At 32.6% G+C, this 15,377-nt stretch overlaps 1 long non-coding RNA gene across 2 annotated transcripts; it reads left to right on the top strand.

Moving 5' to 3' along the window:
* Positions 1 to 1,470: 1,470 nt before the first annotated feature.
* LOC130498588 (uncharacterized) lies at positions 1,471 to 3,436 on the top strand. 2 transcript variants are annotated; one of them, XR_008937479.1, is made up of 5 exons: positions 1,471 to 1,743; positions 2,154 to 2,213; positions 2,310 to 2,345; positions 2,439 to 2,567; positions 2,885 to 3,436. It is a non-coding gene; the product is annotated as an uncharacterized LOC130498588 (long non-coding RNA). The 2 variants fall into 2 exon arrangements; XR_008937475.1 differs by having other exon boundaries at positions 2,431 to 2,567.
* Positions 3,437 to 15,377: the final 11,941 nt, after the last annotated feature.

Here is a 15,377-nt window from a genome sequence, read left to right as displayed (position 1 = left end):
GACGACAAAAAGAAGAAAAGTTTCAGAAAAATGTTTGGTACATAATAATTTTTTTTTTTTGAAAAATGGTACATAATAATAATTTTGCTGAATAATAGTTAGTCATATCAACTTTTAGTATTACTATATGATCGTGTATACTTTTGCTGAACTATAATAATTTTTAAACATCCAAATCATGCAGTCGTATATGACTACATTAAAATGAAATGATTGGATGCGAATTAGCAAACAACTCGAAAGAATAAAAGAACATGCAACAAAAGAGGTGACTCAATTTTTTAATACTCAAATAAAATAAGTGAAGATTCAATGCTGATAGATTCGGTGTACCAAGTTCTCTCTCTCAATAAGTCGTTCTCATCTCGACTCTTCAAAAGAAGACATGACACGTCTCATGTTACTTTGCCCTTTAGAAATTCTCCAACTTCATATCAAAAGTTTGGAGCCAGATTGTTCTTTTCTTATTTATTGAAGTGCGCAAATTTGAAAGTCTAAATTGATTTTGTCAAATAGTCATAAAGGATAATTGTTCTTATACGACTTCTCTCTCCGGTAGACTGTTGTTCTCACCACCGTCGTGGGAGATACCTCGTGTTCGACGGTGTGTTTGCGAAGATGTCGGGTGGATCTCTGCACTAGTGACATGATTTGATCCGACTTGTATGAGTTTTTTTCTTTTCAGAAATTCCATAAGTTACTAATATATATTACAAATTGTTGGGATGTTTTTCAGTGTACAGAGATGCTAAGGATTTTTCTTACCAAAAAGAAAGAGGTAAAAAAGAGATGCTAAGGATTTTTATAAGAATACACTCTAAAATATAATATGAATATTTTGTAACTTTATTTTATCATGTTGGACAAATCTCTTTTGATTTAATAACTAGAGTTTGACCCGCACATTCATGCAGATATTTCTGTAAGTATATAACTTTGATATTATTATAAAAAATTTAAATATATGATTTATATTTAGTATTATATATTGTATAACTCTATAACTTATTGTTTAAACTTCTTATTCATCATTAATATACAGTGATTTGTTTTTATACAAATAGTAGTTTGTTTTTATGCATATAGTGATTTTTTATACATTTCACATTCTTATTGAATTGTACTACTTATTAATATATTTTTAGTTCGATACATAAATTATAATCTGAAATAATTGAATATACAATCTTCTTTATTATCAACCTATATGACATATATAGAAGTAGAAAATATTTCTCAATTATGAAAATATTTTTTTATAATCTATAACACTACTAAAAGGCAAATATCAAGCTCCATGAGACTATCCACGTCACACTTAAAAATCAGCCAATGAAATAGGTTTCTTTCGCCATGTCACCATTGCTTTGACTGGAAAAGTTAAATTGAATTTTCGTGTGGGCTTTAAAATTTTGTTAATGGCCCAGTTCAAACACAATAAGCCTTAAACCCTATAGTGTCGTTGAACTTCTTCTCCACCAATCTTTTCCTCTGTAATCACCGCAACCGTTACTTCAATAATCAATGATGTTCTTTACTTTCTCCTTTTCATTCGACCTCCCGATGATTCTTTATTTTCCAAAACCAGACGTTCCATGATTCTATCAACCAGTTGCTATAAATTTAGGGCTATACACACAAACCATCATTACCCAAACCAAGTACTCTGCTGTTCTTACTTTTCTACACCCCAGTTGCTATTAATCTCGAACCCAGTTTTACTAGCTTCTCACGGATAAACAGGTTAATTAGCTAATTCCCTTGTGGATTTTAAAAACTGTTATCATTCTCTGCAATTCGTTTTTTTTTCCTCTTCTCCGTCATGTTTGATTTCTTTTATGAGTTTTTGCTAATCAATACTCATTTGCTCATCAAGCGAAGGATACAACTCTTAACCTGATATGAGCCATGTTTCTGACTCTTATAACCCAAGAAATGTTTAATTTCATGCTAATTCACTGTCTCATATTTGACACTGATATTTGATCAATAATAAGCAAACCCACTCTGTCGGTTCAAATACAAAAGCATTGCTTGAGAGTGAGTCGCCAGAGACTTAATCAAGCAACAAAATTTTAACATTGGCACTATTAGGCAAACCATGTCTTTGCCTCTGTCTTATAATCTGATCTTCTTTGCCTCTGTCTTTACAGCTGTGTACGAGTCAACTAAACACTGCTCCGTTATTCTGCTCCAGTATTAAATCATGCCAGGTCCGTCACAAGTTTGTTAATGTTTTTGGTGTTTCTCAATTTTTTTAAAATGCCTATTTGTCTTTCTAATTACATGAGATTACTTCTTGATTTCAGTTGTGCCATAAGATCTTAGATCAAGGACGTTCTAAGGTCTGATGCATCACCTTCTCCTACTATTGGGCTTAAAAGTGTTATTAACCCTTTAGATCAAACATGTAATTTGAATTTGTTTTAGCTTTCCAGAAATATGTTGAAAGCAACGTACATGCTACTGCATTTATCTGGGAATGGTGTTAGCTTAATAAGGAGAGCGATCCTGATTAGAACTTAGAAGTAACCTTAGTTCCTATATTTTCCCCCACATGGCTGAAGGTGAGATAATACAAATTTTTTTTTTTTTTTTTTTGAAGTTAATACCCTTCCACATGTCTCATCTCTCTCATTTTAAGTCTTGAACAAATAGTGTAAATATCTTAGTGTGATCAGTTTGGAAGTTTAGATACATTAGTGACTTTGTGGTGGTGTATGTATGAAGATTATTTACATGACAAGATCAATCTCTGTGGATAGATTATGCACTTAGTCTCATATATTTGATGTTGAAGCTAATGATTGGTCAAATGCGGTTTGCTTCAAAAACATGGTTCCTAAACATGCTTTTCACTTCTGGGTGGCTAACCTTGATATAGGCTGCCGATGAATGAGCGACTGTCCCAATGGTGTTTGTTGGATGCTGGAACCTGTGCATTTTGCTCCACTGATGAGGAAACAAGGGATCACTTGCTCATGTAGTGCAGGTTTGCAGTGGAGATCTGAGAGCGTGTGAAACAGAGGCTGGGATACCCACGTTCACGCTTAACTCTTGGCACGCGATGATAAGGTGGCTTCCCCAGCAGATATGGTCATCAAGGAGAAGGCTTCTCACTTTAATTGTGTGTCAAGCTACAGTCTATTATCACATATGGACAGAAAGAAATGACAGGAAAAATGGAAGATCTTCAACAACTTTTCTAGCTATCTTCAAAAAAGTTCGAGAGGGTCACGGAAGTATTCTCCTAGCAAGACGTGTACACACTTACTCTACTTGTGGTTCAAGTATAGCTAACGTTAGCTAAAATTTGTTGTTCCAAACTCTTAGCTTCTCACTGGTTTTTTTTTTTGGCCATAGAATTACTCTGCTTTTGAAGCTCATATAACCAATTTTCTTTTAAAAATATAATATCCAGTTATTAAAAAAAGAAAACACAAGTCCGTAACTCCCTGCGCGTATGTAAAGGCCATGGAAAGTGATGTTTCTTTTACTCATTGTACCTTAGTCTTACTAAGATGTCATATGTTCGTCACATCTCACAACTTAAGAAATTATTGCTACAGTTTTTCACTTTCTTCCTTGTGGTATCTTCGTCTCTCATTAGTACTTTTACATACTATATTCTTTCATATCTTTGTAGAAGCACGAGAATTATGAGTCTGATCTAGGATAGATGAGGTAGAGCCAAAGAAGATTAACTGCCCCTGCGACATGATATCTAATTACAAAGTAGTATATTTTTCTAAAGTCTATACATATTAATTTTAACTATGTTTGTTTAGTCACTACATGAAGTACGACTAACCATTATCTAAATTTATTCCCTATCAAATTATAGGTGCAAATTGGAGAACTTGCAATCGAGTGCGTAGTTCGCCGGAAATAATAAAAATGAATAAAGGAAGAAGTGAATTTTTTTTTTGTCAACAAGAAAGAAGTGAATTTAAATTTTGTAATGGAAAAAAAAAGTTATGTACTATATTTTTTTATTGTAGTAGCTTCACTGCTCATCTTTGTTGAACAAGGAGATGAAGAAAAACAAAAACAAATAGATCACAACGTATGTTAAAATAAATCTGCGTGACGCTGGAAACCAAGAAGACCATGAATAACCAAAAAGAATTGTCACACTCTGATCCATTACACTTAGTTGGTTCTTATGGATATATAGTCTACCTGTTTTTTTTCAATACAACTTTCAATTGAAGAAACAACTATATCAGTCGACGACAATTCATTCTCACTTGATTGCTCCTGATCAGGGTGCATCTGTTGACATTGTGCCATCTCCTAACATCTCACAAATGAATTAGTACCCTTCAAAAATATGAAATAACCATCTCCCCTTTTTTGACAGTGGTTCTAATATTTACAGGCTCATGCTATCTTCTTGAAGGATATGGACAAGTCTGGGATTGATACAGTGGTATGTTCTCCCTTCTGTTAGTAATATATATACTAGCTCCAAGGTCTAATTGACTTTGATCCATTGTTATAGACATATTCAGCATGTGCAAGGTGACAAGTGTGGCGATGGAGTTGTTGCAAAAAGTGTGGGAGGGAAGTAAGAAAGCAACACTGCAGCTGGTGGACATAGAGTACAAAACTGTTGATTTCTTCATAAAGCTTCTCCAGCTCTGAGAGTGCCGACTGTTTTTCTTGGTTGTGGCACTGTAGGGATCTTCAGGCTGTGATTTTACGTGGTGATGTACCCTGGAAGACATCATACCGTGTGTTTTATTAAAACATCACGAAGTTTCATCTGCTGCCTCTTTGTTTGTGTTTGTTTTTTGCCTTCACCTTATATATGCATTAGCTCTTCACATAGAGACAATATTTGTTTTGTTATGTAGAGGTCTTGACTCTTTTGGCGGCTATTAAATCCTTTAATTATTTACCAAAAACATCTTTTTATTCGAACTGAAATGAACTAAAAGTTCATCTACTCATACTCAGTCCCCATCAAACCATTTAATTAGAAAGAAGACAGCGACAATTCTAATGGCTTAACCCTTTCTCCAAAAAAAAAAAATTCTAATGGCTCCGGAGAAGTGTCCGATAGAAACACAGATTCTATACTAACGAGTTATAAAATAAGGAAGAAACCTATTGATATGATTTGAGGATTTCAAGTAACAAAAAATGTAGTTAATTTTTCAAAATGACGAAAGCTTTGACGGATCACATGGAATTCACTAAATCATTATGAAGCCATTTCTCTATTCAGGAAGATCATGTCTTGAGATGGGGGCAGATTCCAGATTTAGCTTTTTCTGAACGAAGCAAAAAAAAAAAAATCCATTCACAATATGACCCCTAAAAAAAATCTTATCAAAAGAGAAAAATATCTAAATGCTTTTGAAATAAGAAAAACTAATCCAATTTATATACAAAATTATGTTTCATCTCATTAATGATACACTTAGGTTTAGTATAAAACTTAATTAATTTTTTTCTTCATCAACTTAATTAAAAAATATATTCAGTATAAATTAAATTTATTTATGAATAATAGGTCCACAAGATTTCAAAAATATTTTAATTGTTTGGCCTTCAGTAAATCTATTGAAAAATTGTATGTATTTCAAAATACAATATTGATGGTTAAGTGTGTATATAATTAGGCTGTAAATATCAAGCTGAGCTTAACCATTTCAAGAGAAAACCAAACATTTAATATTCTACAGAAAAAATATTGATCAAATTAAATCAAATTTAGTTATGTTGATACGTTTTAATCAATCGAAATTAGTTTAGAAGCAAAATTTTAAAATATAACCAAAACACATATAAATTAATAAATAACAAACATTGGGATATCTTATGAAGTTTTAAGCCTTTATCACCACTAAGAGCTATATATATATATAGAAAATCTAAGTCAAACTTCAAAAATAATATTATGTAAAAATATTTAAAAAATTATAGATAACGGTTTTTAGGCTAATAAATAAATATGATCGTTTAATTTTAGAATGGTTTAGGTTAATTTGTACCGAGTTAAACTTAGAAATTCTTTAGTCTTAAAATAAGTGGATTTTGGTTTGGATTATAAGAGTTATTTAGTAAAATATGTTGATTGATTTTTCTAATTAACATTAAACAAAAAAACTCGAAAAGATAAAATATGCTAGATTAGCCAAAATAATGTGATTTTAGTATTTAATTAAGGAAAGTTTTGAATAAAATATTGTTAGCCAAAAACAATGTGATTAGAGACACTCTCATAAACATGGATAGTATACATTCAGATATACAATAATCAAGCATAAAACTTTAACGCACCATTAAGAAAATATATTAAAATACTACACATGTAATCTCATACAAATTCAAAAAGAGATCGTATTTTTATTAAAATATAACTGAAATGAATACTGAAAATAAAATAATATAATGTGATAAAATATAGTTGATAACAAGTAAAAATCCAAACACGTAAAAATTATAAACAAAGATCAAATGGTAACAAAATCAATTAATCTTTGCCGAAAAAAAAAAACAAAATAAATTAATCTTCAAAAATAATAAATTTATAAATGGCATTAGAAAAAAATATTTATTATATTCGATTAAAGTAATATTCAAATTTTTATAAAATCAAAATATTTTTAATATAAACTTTTTTTGTTGTATACTTACCCGCCCGTAGAGCGGGCCAACCCCTAGTACCAATAAAAATCCATTATTAAAGTTGAATGCTATTCTTCTAACATAATATAAACAGCTAACACTTTCTGCAATAACAAGTCCATATCTTATATAAATCTAGCATGGTTTATTATTTAGATGCTACTACCAATTTTTACCTTTACAATATTTGTTAACATACATTTACATATGTTAAGATACATCAAGCAATCACAATCTATAATTAATGTACTGATTTTAAATATTGAAATCGAGATAAAGAAGCAGACAAGACCATTAAAGAAGTTAAGATTTCAGAATAAATGCAAAGAAGAAAATAATGAAAATTTATATGGAAGTTTTGATTTCTTCCTCAAACTGAATAAATTTAAAAATCAAATTTGTATATGAATAAGCAAAAAAAATGAAGTGTTTTCTTAGAATGGAAAAATTGTATGTTAAAAAAAATAGAAAAAACAACATGTAAAGCAAGAAAGAAAAAATAGAAGAAAAATAACAAGGTTAAAAAAGAGAAAGTGTCGCACGAAGAAAAAACTACAGAGAAATTTTTTCAAAGTAAAGCAGAAAAAGAGAGTACAGGAGGGACAAAAATGTCCAACCGTAACCAAAACTGCAGTGGAAATATATCTTTGGGTCAAGTCATGTTCAGTTCTCTAATTTGATCCTCTAATAAGGATATTCACCTAAATCTCTTTTAAAAGAAGTCATTGAACAATAAAGCATTTCTAATTTTGTTAATATTTACTCATGAAAACATGTTATAAATATTTACTCATAGATATGATATATTTTCTCAAAAAAAAGAAGATATGATGTAATTATGAGTATTTGCGTTGTATATCCAAACAATATTGTCTATTTAGAGATTTACCATTTAATACTATTAGGAACTACTCTGTTAAGAGTTTAATGACTCGGATGCCCCTATCCTACACCTAATATGGGAAACAATCCCAGATGCTCTTAATGAAGGAAAAATAGTATTCTGCCATACTCTTACGAATTCTCACGTACTCTTGTATATTATGATACTCTCTAGGAGTGTGCTTAATGTTGAAAGTGCCCCTGGCCGATTTAATGAGTAAAATAATCCAAAATAATAGAGTCCTTCTCTCTCGAATCTCATTCCTTTGTGGTGTTCTTCCTCGCTATCATCGAATTAAGCTAACTCGGTTTCGGAGATTGCTTGGATGCTGAATCATTGAGCTATTGATTCCGTTTTACACGGTAAGTATCTCAAATCGTCGTTAAGAACGATGTTTAGAATTCACCATAGACGATTTATTCACAGGAATTCCGATTTACAAGATTCGTTGTTGTAATGAGATATCTCCCTATTAGATAGAAGTTTTAATATTTGTGTATGAACTAATCGAGGATCGTAAAGTTTGATTGGTCTGTTTATTAGGGAATTGGATAATCAACAACAATAATTGAATGTCATGAATCAATGCTGATTACAATTTGGTTTTGAATTGAAGACTCAATATGTAGTTGTAATGGAAATTTTCATATTTGTGTATGAACTAATCAAGGATTGGAAAGTGTGGATGGTCTGTCTATTACTCAATTGGATAAACAACTACTGTATGATCGAATATCGGGAATGAAGATGGGATATGCAGGAAGATGGGAATAGATCCGTTTCAGAAGAGGCTGAATTTGGGTTACATTCCATTGGTAATGGAACCTATGGCAATCATATATTTTGGATGATGAAAATGTGTTTGCTTATCTAACATCAGTGGATAGAGAACAAAGTAGAAGTATTTTGCATGTGGAGGACATCCAAGAATTGCAAATAATTCAAATAACCGAGCAACTATCAAGAGTTGTAGAAAGCTCTTGTAGTAAGAACTATAGTGAGCGTGAGAGTGGATATGGAGAAGAAGAGAATGTGGGCACTGGTTTGGAACACAGTGAACATCCCCACAAGAAATAGAAGAGGAGTAGGTTGTAAACTTTTGCTTTTCAGTTTTTATGTGGAGTAGGTTGTAAGCCTTTGGCTTTCGTTTTGATGTATTTATCGTATGGGAACGTTGTGAGGTGAAATTTGTATTTGTCTGTTGAACAACTAAGTGAAAATTTTTCTTTGCTGGTATAACTATGATAGGTAAACTGAGTAATATGATTGTAAATTCTAAACTTGTTAATAAGTCATGGAAGTAATAAGACGATTATTTATTATTTATGTTATGTTAATTATGAATTAATCAGAATTATTAAAATTTCCATCCCATTGCTCATTAGCAATCATATAGGAAATACAGTGGGTTCTCATAGTTTTTTCGTTAATACTCACCTCGTTACTTTTGAAAACTCTTTATGGCACGAAATCAAGTTTATGTGTACATGATCATATTAGAAATGAACAAAAGAAACATAATATAATTGGTATAACCATAAAATCAGTCATTCAAGTAGAGTAAAACTAAGATAAATGGAAATAATTAAAAAGTACAACTTTGATATTTTCTGTAAAACTGAAAACTTGGTGAAACTTCTACCACGAAAATCCTTGGATAAATTTTCCCGCCCAGCTTTTCGAATTTCTAATTTCCCTCTTCCCAATTTGTTAAAACCCCAAAATCGTTTAATCGAAATATTATAGACCTTTTTTGGTTTTCTCCATTCGCTATCTTCCCTTTTCTCTCTCTTTCCCCTCATTGACCTCTCTTTCCTCGAACTAACTCCTCCCAACCCCGAGAGAGAAATAATGTCTGATTCATCTTCCAGGACTGGTGGTCGGAGAGGAGTAAGAGCTCTTGGAATACCTAGTAAGTGTTGGTGCTGGGTGAGCATCACCAAGCTCATCTCCAAAACCACTCAAAACCCATATCGTCGGTATTATCGGTGTCTCTATGCGGCTTCACTAAGGGTACATCTGTTTAGCTTTACTTATTGAGGGAATTCACTTATAGAAGGCTTACTCTTTCTTTTAAGTGGTACGTTTAATTTTTTTTTGAAAAAAAAATTCATGTTGTACTTTGAGAACGACAATCACGTCTTCAAATGGGTTGATAAAGCTTTCACCGATGAGATACAACAGTTGGACTATCAAGTTCAAATGCTAGAAGAAGAAGTTCAATTTCTAAAAACAACAATAAGGAGTGAAGATGAACTCAGTAAAAGTCCCAAAATAATGTCCAAGATGAAGATATCAGGAGGTTGTGTTATTCTTAATGTCCTTATAGTTCTAGGAATTTTGATGTATAAGAAGTAATTCCTAAACTATGACAAAGTTTTACTTTTTGTTTTTTTCTAAGTTATTTGGTAAGTTTCTCATAAATTATGCGAAGTTGGACAATTATGAAGTTTGATAAATCGAAAAAGTTTCTATAATTTTTAAGATGTTAGACAATTGAGAAAGTGAAACTAATACAAAGTCTGACTTATTTATACGAAAACAAATTTCAACTTTGTCTAATTTTTACAAAGTTGGACAATTGATTAAGTGAAAAATACAAATTTTGACCAGTTTATACGAACATGAACTTCTAGTTTATCTATTTTTTCGAAGTTGGTAAATTGAAAAAGGTAAAAGCACAAAGTTTCACCAACATTTGAAATAGTTTAACCAATATTTAACAAAGTTTCACCAAGTTTAAGATAAGTACAAAGATGGAGAACATCGAAAACAACAAGATTTACAAAGGCCCTAGAGACTGCATGAGCTCCTCAACCTCCAACAAAAGCGGATTGAACCTGAAGTTAGATAATCCACCATCAGTCTCAAGCCATATATCAGGAGGACCAAAATAATTTGTATAAATGAGTTTAGTAAACGTTTTACTCAACTATCACATTTAAACTAAACACATAAACTACACTTACTCATAAAATTCCAGACCCTCCACATCTTAAGGACCACAATCACCTGTCCACGACGTCTCATGTTTTCAAGACCATCCCGGAATACATAAGCATGATCGCCAGTTGCCACTCATTTTATCCGACTGTCACTGAGATGAATTAAAATAAGGTGTCTCAATTACACTAATGTATAAATTTTTCTTTAATCATATGTTACTTTCTACTTACATGTTGACCCTACTGTAAAACACCATCTTTGACCTTCTTGGGTCATCTAAACGGGCTTCTGTATTGAAGATCACTCCCATTGTATTTACCAGATAATTTTTTTCGCTTCTGTTACTTACATCTAAATATCTTAAATATATTTTAATTTTAGTAGTTAACATTCATACCTATGGGATAGTTTCGTTCCTTGTGGTCCATGTGAGGGATTACATGGATGTTCTTGAAGTCCATGAAAAGCCGATTGTTTAGAGCATCGATGATGTGGACTTGCGTATGGCGCGTTGCAGTTAGTGCGAACCGAGAGTGTGTTGCCTAGAAACCTGGATAGGGACGGTGAACTTATACCCGAAAGATTTCCACCCAGTTTCCCTCTTGCTTCTCTAGGCCTCTAAACCTATCATCATATCCTCCATAAATGGTCATCTCCATCTTTGTTCCCTACACAAATAAAGTGCAAGGATCAAGTTTTTATTTTTCACTGTTACATGTTATTAGAAACTTGAAAGATAATGATTTAACACTTACCTCTTCATCTGCTAGGACATATGTATAGAAAGGTCCACTGCTGGTAACATAGGAATAGAAAGGGTGGATTCTGTGTATTTTGACTCTGAAACGCCAAGCTTATTGTAGTGTGTCATATTGTTTGTTGAGAGATGATGAATCATTTCTTTGATTTTTGGTGAATTTCTCAGAGAAATGTTAATTAAAGGAGACGATTTAACTTACTATGGTGGAGTTTAAATGCAAGGGTGATGATGATTGTAGTTGGTATAGTGTTGTGGTATTTAATAAATGCAAGCGTAATCTATAATATAATGAGGCACTTGAGGCTCTCCCTTGCTGCCACGTCAGCATTTTTTAAAAGTCTGGGCTTTTTTGTTTTTCTTTTCTGGACTTCTAACTAAAACGCATATGGGCCCCACACTTCTCTTCCTTTAGGCAAACGTAGCGTCGCTTTCTTCCAGATCTTCCTCTTCCGGCGATGTCATTTGTTTTGCTAGATCTTTATGAAGCAAGTCCTATGACGGCGAAACGCTTCCACCTCCCGTAACGCCTTTTCAAGCCTTCGATATATAGAGTTCTTCGAGTTAATCTTTCATTTGCCTCGAACTTTGCTTCTACACTTTTCCAATCGTTTAGGTCTCATTCTCTGTTATGAAAATGGACGTGTACAGCTTGGGGATCATCATACTGGAGCTCTTGACGGGGAAGTCTCCGGGAGAGCCGACGAACGAGATGGATTTTCCTCAGTGGGTGGCATCGATCGTGAAGGAAGAGTGGACCAACGAAGTGTTCGATCTAGAGCTTATGAGGGAGACGCAAACCGTTGGCGACGAGACTCTGAATACGTTGAAATTGGCGTTGCATTGTGTTTATCCGTCGCCTGCGGCGAGGCCTGAAGCGGTTCAGGTGGTGAATCAGTTGGAGGAGATCAGGCCGGAGGTGGATACAACGACGATTGGATCCGGTGGTGATGGAGCTAAATAAGAAGAAGGCATATAATTGCTTTGTTTGCTTTGTTTTGATCGCATGCTATCCTGATTCATGACTCTATTAGCTTGCATAGTCTTGACACCTTCCGAGATGGCTCGAACTCCTCAATTTATGAGCGCAGGCATAATCTTGAAAGGAAGTATCATCAAAGATAATGCTATTGGTAGTTTTTTCTTTATATAATCTTTCCTTGCTGCAGTCTTCTCTTTTGTTAATCTTAAGATTTGCTCTGTGGCCATATCAGCAAACCACAGCGTACAAGCTCAACACTCAAGAATGGAGACAGCTCTGTGTGAAGAATATGAAGATCCAGTCTGCGTGTATTGTGCTTGAGACACAAATCGATTCGTTGAAAAGGGAAGCTGCTGAAAGGTGAAGAAAGTTTTGTTATCACCTCTCTGCATCACTCAAGTGTTGTATTGTAAGCACAAAACTAAAAACTCTTGTGGTTGGGTTTCTGGGGATGGAACTTAGAGAGAAACTAGAGACTTCCTAACCACTTCAATTGCAGTGAGGCAACTCCGAGCAATCCATCTACCATGTCTCCTCTAAAATTTTGAATGTTTTGTTTTTCAAATATTATTTATAGATAAAAGAATGAGATTTTATCAGAAACATACTACAATATTAGGTGAATGTGTGTCTCTCTTTATATAATAACATTTAAGATTTTCTGACACTGTAGCAATCAAAACTTCACAATGTTGGAGGCACCGGTTTGTATTAGATTCATCAAGCAAAGTTTTATTTATGCACCAGCAATGTCTGCCATATTCCACAGAGATGTCAATGGTCTACCAGGTGAGTCGCTTCAATTTTTGAGAACTAAAGGGTCATTGGATACCTTAGATGCCTCCATTTGAATGTTATTCTCCTCCTGTTTTGATGCATATTTCGTTGGTAAAGTTAGGGGCATAACGAAAACTTTGAACGACTAAACACAGAACACGAAACGTGTAATTGTTCAGAGGTATTAATAATTTAAAACCATTGGTGATGTTTATGGGGATATTGTTTGTTAGTTCTGGAAGTTTACAATTCTGTTAATCTTCTTTACTCAACAGGGAAACAACCGTGTGTCTGAGTGTTTTTGACTTACTAGCCAACCTCCTCAATAACAAATTAGCTGCCTCTGGTGTGGAGCTAAAGATAATTCTGGCGACAACATCAATGGTAAACATTTTCTTCAAACTGGTTTGTAAATAAACTCTGCTACACATCATCTTACAAGTTGAGGTTTTTCTTTTTACTCTGAAGTCGCCTTTTTCTCAATGCTACTTTGGGCCACACTTTTACTTAGACAATTACTGTGTCCCTAGCCAGCATCAGTTTGTTTTTAAAGAAAATTACCAACGTCACGTGCTTCCATTTTTGTTCTATCCCGTTAACCAATTATTTTCTCCTGCAGAAAATGTGACAGCTCTGTTTACAGCTACAGTTTTATACATTTATTTTCTCAGTTTTCTGCTATTTGTCTGTATTTCTATTATGCAAATAGTTCTAAAGCATTCTTGATTATTGTCTGCCCTGTTTGAGTTTTTAGTTTGTAGAAGGATATACACATATAACCCAAAAACTCAATTCCATTAATACAAGAATATGAATATTGGACACAATAATAAGCCAAAAAAATTACCAGACCAAACATACTGTACAAATACCTTCCTAGACGCCTAAAAAGAATTATGAGCATCAATTTGAAAATAGTACAACAAATGACTTTATCTTTTTCAAATCATATCACAAAATTACAGCATAATGGTTTTAGAATAGTTTTTTAATAGTAAATTAAGCAATAAATTTAATTGACTACTATATTTATGATAAATTTAACCCCATAAATAATTTATAATTAGTACTCTATTCTCAGTTCAACCAAAATTTTGAATCACTCATTCTATCCACATTCTTAAGTTTGAATCACTCATCTCATCAACTATCTCTTATGAGAATCAACTCATCAAAGATTATGCCAAATTTAGACACATGCCATAATTTAATAAATTTTCTTATATTTTTACCTTCTTAATATAACTGAATGAATACTGAAAATAAATAGTACAATGTTATAAAATATAGTTGATAACAAATAAAAGGCTAAACACGTAAAAATTATAAACAAATTTCAAATGTTAACAAAATAAATATACATAGTCTAATTAGAAAATAAAGTATATTTATTATATTCAATTTAAAGCGAAATTCAAATGTAAAAAAACACATTTTAATATAATACAATTTTAATATAAACTTACCCGCCCGAAGGGCGGGTCAAACCCCTAGTGATTATTATAAGAGACTTTTCATGAGAGAACCCGTGTTCTTTCGAGGAGTCCATCAAGTCACCCATAAATTGAGGAGCTACAACTTGAAGTTGGGATAATAAATTACTAAATTATAGGATTTTTCTCAAACTTATTAATATCTTTTTCATTTATTATCTTTACTGATAATTTCTCGCAAAATATAAAAATTTAGTTTTACATAGTTTCATATATTTATACACTCTAAATTGTTACGTTTTGCTTAGTTTCATATATTTAGACAATCTAAATCACTTAGTTTCACTTATTTTTCATAGTTATATATCTTAATAAATTAAAGTTATACAAAGTTCCAAAATCAAGAGATGCGACTGTTGCAGTCAGAAGGGCGTGTGAGAGAAGTCGTGCTTTCTCAGGGAGTCCATCAAGTCACCCTTAAATGGACACGCTACTGCTTTAATCATAAAATTACATGATTTTCTCAAACTAAATATTACCATTTTCATTTATTATCTCGTATACTACTAGTTGCTATCATTTCTTGCAAAATATAACAATATAATATCTAAATTTCGTTAATTTTTACATAGTTTCATAAATTTATACAATCTAAATTGTTACGTTTTTCTTAGTTTCATAAATTTAGACAATCTAAATCACTTATTTCACTTACTTATACATAGTTATATATCTTTATAAATTAAATTTATACAAAGTTCCAAATCCAACATATGCGACTGTTGCAGTCAGAGGCGTGTGTGACAAGTCGTGTCTTCTCGAAGAGTCCATCAAATCACCCTTAAATGGACACGCTACTGCTTGAAGTTGGGTGAGTGGATCATTAAATTTCAAGGGCTTATCACTTCTACGAATAACAAATAATTAATGTGATTTCTCTCTCAAAATAACTGTTCTTTT

Source organism: Raphanus sativus, chromosome 2 (assembly GCF_000801105.2).
Source record: "Raphanus sativus cultivar WK10039 chromosome 2, ASM80110v3, whole genome shotgun sequence".
Lineage (NCBI taxonomy): Eukaryota > Viridiplantae > Streptophyta > Magnoliopsida > Brassicales > Brassicaceae > Raphanus > Raphanus sativus.
Note: the sequence above shows the minus strand (reverse complement) of the source record. Positions and strands in the feature narration are given on the sequence as shown.